Source organism: Cervus canadensis, chromosome 11 (assembly GCF_019320065.1).
Source record: "Cervus canadensis isolate Bull #8, Minnesota chromosome 11, ASM1932006v1, whole genome shotgun sequence".
Taxonomy (NCBI): domain Eukaryota; kingdom Metazoa; phylum Chordata; class Mammalia; order Artiodactyla; family Cervidae; genus Cervus; species Cervus canadensis.
In genome coordinates, this window is record NC_057396.1 from 33958532 (window position 1) to 33962673 (window position 4142).

At 43.4% G+C, this 4142-nt stretch overlaps 1 non-coding gene across 1 annotated transcript; it reads left to right on the plus strand.

Moving 5' to 3' along the window:
• Positions 1-2827: 2827 nt before the first annotated feature.
• TRNAC-GCA lies at positions 2828-2899 on the plus strand. The gene has a single exon. It is a non-coding gene; the product is annotated as a tRNA-Cys (tRNA).
• The last annotated feature ends 1243 nt before the right edge of the window (positions 2900-4142 follow it).

Below are 4142 nucleotides of genomic sequence, written 5' to 3' on the forward strand. Positions count from 1 at the left end.
TTTTTTCACAAGCTTGGTCAATCTTCAGAAACAATATAAAAGAAAAATTCAGCACTATTGTGGTATAAGTTCACTCTAATCCTGAACTTTCTGAATTCAAATGAATGAGGTGTGAACATTATTTACATTGGTATGGTTACATATAGCTCCCATAAATTAGATGTTTAAAATTTCAGGAGGATGTTTACTAAGCATTAACTAAATATGTTGAGACTGGCATATAATCCAGGAAGAAAAAGAAAGTGAAAGTGTTAGTCACTCAGTCGTGTCCAATTCTTTGTGATCCCATGGACTGTAGCCTGCCAGACTTCTCTGTCTGTGGGATTTCCCAGGCAGAATACTGGAGTGGGTTGCCATTTCCTTCTCCAAGGGATCTTCCCAACCCAGAGATTGAACATGGGTCTCCTGCATTGCAGACAGATTCTTTACCATCTGAGCCCCCAGGAAGGCCCCACTCCAGGAAGAAAGACCTACCCAGATACCTAAAGGTCAAATTCTCCATTGAGATAGACAGTCATGGTCAGAAAGAGAAGTTCCCTGGGACTCTACAGCGTTCTTGGATACCGTGGAGGGGAGAAGAAACTTGAGATTCGACCTCCTTCTCTCATGAATGGGGAAATTGAAATCAAGGTAGCAGAACCCTTGTCAATGGTCACATAGGCTGAGGGATACAAATAGGCCCAGGATTTCCTGAATCCTGGGTGATTTCATGGTGCTGCCTTTTTTCATAATTTCTCAGATTTCACACCCCAGGTGCATTTAGAGCTGGCTCATCTTTAGGGAAGGTCGGACCCTCTAGGGATCCTATGAACAGAGATGACAAGAGACAATTACAGCCCTAAGGCATGCAGGAGACCCAACCAGACAGCCAGAGATAATAGGAAGTTTGCTACTCCAATCAGGGCCCCTCAGTGGCCACAGATCCACCTGGTACTCCTGCTGTCTTGCCCGTCACACTGTTCACTGATCCCAGGGTAGATAAGGCGCAACCCGGGAAAATGGAAGAAGACTCAAGGAGCTGTGGGGACTGCAGACATGTTTACTCGCTCCAGGCAGCAGCAACTGGGAGTCTTCAAAGACTTCTGATATACTAAGACAGACAAAAGTGGCCCATGGCCAAGTGGGCACACAGGCGTAGTGCTACCAAGGTCAGCAATATCACTGTTTACAAACATAAGAAGTTATGAGGCTGTGAGAGCGTGGGGCAGGAGAGCCTGACTGACGCCATGTTGTCAGTTAATTTCTTCACACCTGCGTCATCACAACTCACCATTACCACTTGCAAAGACTCCCTGTGGGTGCAATACTGCACTGAACACCTTCCATACATGACTTAACTTTGAACTTTACAGAAATCCTACAAGGCCAGGCAGGTTAAGAGATAGGCTCCAGAGACAAGGCAGCCTGCATTTGAATCGCATTTGCCCTGCTTAATATCTCTGTGAGTTTTCCCCCCACATCTCAGTTGCCTCTCTGTAAAATGGGAATAATAATGTTACTAATTTTAGACAGCCATCATGACAAGTAAATGAGTAAGTTCATGTCCAGTACTTAGGAAAGTGCCTGACACATAGTAAGTGCTCCATCAACACTGCTATTATTATCGTCTTTTTTTACAGATGAGGGAATTGAGGCTAACAGAGAACAACAAGTTCAAAATAGCACAGTAAGTAGAAGAAATAGCATCTGAGCTCCAGACTATATCACTCTAAAGACTGTGTTATTAACCATGTTTCTAGACCACTTCCCTCTGGGGAGACTCAGATGTAACTTGTGCTCTGGGCCCCATAGGTTGTCAATCCACAGAACACCAGTTCTCTACAACCAGCAGGGAGTCAATCCCAAGACAACAGAGCTACCTTCCTCACCTGGCCCAGCCAAACTTTTCAGCCTCTTCCCAGCCCCTCCTTCCCTCATCATTTATGAGCCCTTGATCTACCTTCACTGGTATCACCTACCTTGGATCAGCAAGTATGGACACTCCCTACGTGTTGATTAAATTGAATCAAACAATCAGCCTTCTTCATCCATAGAGCAACCTTTGAGAACTAAGGGAAAGATCATGATTTCATTGGGACTCATGTTCCTATAAATAATTAGAATATTCATGCAGTTAGTTACTAAAGAATTCCCTGAGATCAGGGCTTTTCAAACTTTAGTGGGCATTGGAATCACCTGCAGTGCTTGTTAAACCAATTACTGGGCCCCACCCTGGAGTTTCCTACTTGATAGGTCTGGAGTGGGACTTGTTAATTTGCATTTCCAACAAGTTCTCAGGTGATGCCCATGCTGCTGAAATAAAAGATCACCATTAGAACACCACCACCCAGGGTAATGATTGCTACAGGCAAGATCACCGATAGATGCTAATATTAGTAAGCAAAGCATTAAAGAAAAATAGGATATTTGTACAGTCTCAAAGTGTCTCCAACAAGTATTTATTCACTATGGAGGTGGTTTTTATACTTGTTCACCAATTGTTTGCTTGTTCTCCCTCCAGGAATGGAGTTTAATTCCCCTCCCCTGAATGTGGGCTGGATTTAGTGACTTGCTTCTAACAAATAGAGTGTGGGACATGGAACAAGCAGTATAGTAACTTCATCGCGGGAAAACCTGGCAGATGCCACCCTCACCAAGTGGTCAAGACTAAACCAGAAATAAGTCACATTGATACCATGTACTTCCTAACATGTTGTGATAAGGGTACTTCACCTTTATGATAGTCTTCCCCAAAATCCATAGCCTCAGTCTAATCAAGAGAAAACATGAGGCCAATCGAAATTAAGAAATATTCTACAAAATAACTGGGCAACTCCTTTTTAGGTTATCCCTGGTGGCTCAGTTGGTAAAGAGTCTGCCTGCAATGCAGGAGACCTGGGTTCAATCCCCGGCTTGGGAACATCCCCTGAAGAAGGAAATGGCAACCCATTCCAACATTCTTGCCTGGAGAATTCTATGGACAGGGTAGCCTGGTGGGCTACAGTCCATGGGGTCAAAAACAGTGGGAAACAACTGAGTGACTAACAATTTCACTTCACTTTCATAAGTTTTAAAGTCAAAGAAGAAAGACCAAATAAATGTCACATATTAAAAGAAAATAGGAAATATGGTAACCAATATAATACAGTATCCCAAATTGATCTTGAAAGAGAAAAAGGAAATTAATAACTTTTAAAAAACTGGTAAAATCCAAATAAAGCCTGTAGTTTAGTTAATAGTAGGTCTGCTTCTCAGTTTAGATAAATGTACCACAGTCATGTAAGATGTTGACACTGGGGCAGGACTGGCTACATAATTTCATGGGTATAGGCAAAGCTATGGTTTTTCCAGTTGTCATGTATGGATATGAGAGTTGAAATATACAAAAGACTGAGCACCGAAGAAATGATGTTTTCCAACTGTGGTGCTGGAGAAAACTCTCAAGAGTCCTTTGGACAGCAAGGAGATCAAACCAGTCAATCATAAAGGAAATCAACCCTGAATATTCACAGGAAGGACTGATGCTGATGTGAAGAGCTAACTCATTGGAAAAGACCCTGATGCTAGGAAAGATTGAGGTTAGAAGAAGGGGGCAACAGAGGATGAGATGGCTAGATGACGTCACCTACTCAATGGACATGAGTTTGAGCAGACTCCAGGAGATAGTGAAGGACAGGAAAGCCTGGTGTGCTGCAGTAGATGGGGGTCACAAAGAGTCAGACATGACTAAGCAACTAACTGAACAACAAGTGTAAAATGAAACTCTGGGGCCACTTGTTCAAAATTTAAAAGATTTCAAGACAGCAACAGAGAAGAAAACCAGGCACAGGCCGTTCTGAACATGGGGTGCAGTGAGACCACACAGGTTGTATGCCATGAAGCCTGCCCTGCGTTTAGAGGAAGCAAGGTGTGAAGCATATAGTCAGGACTTTAGCTGAGCTGAGAGACAGCACTGAGCTGCCAGGCATCTGAGTAGCTGATTAAAGCAACAAGCTTTAAGAACGAGTTAAGCCTTTAATCACTTACTCTGATGATATAAGAGGAGAAAATGTTGACTCCCCCTGCAACCATGCCCAGGTTGAAGGTCAGGTGAATCAGTGTGGATATGGAGTTCATCTCACTGTTGAGGGAGCCCCAAGGAGCAAAAGGCCCCAGCAGTGAGA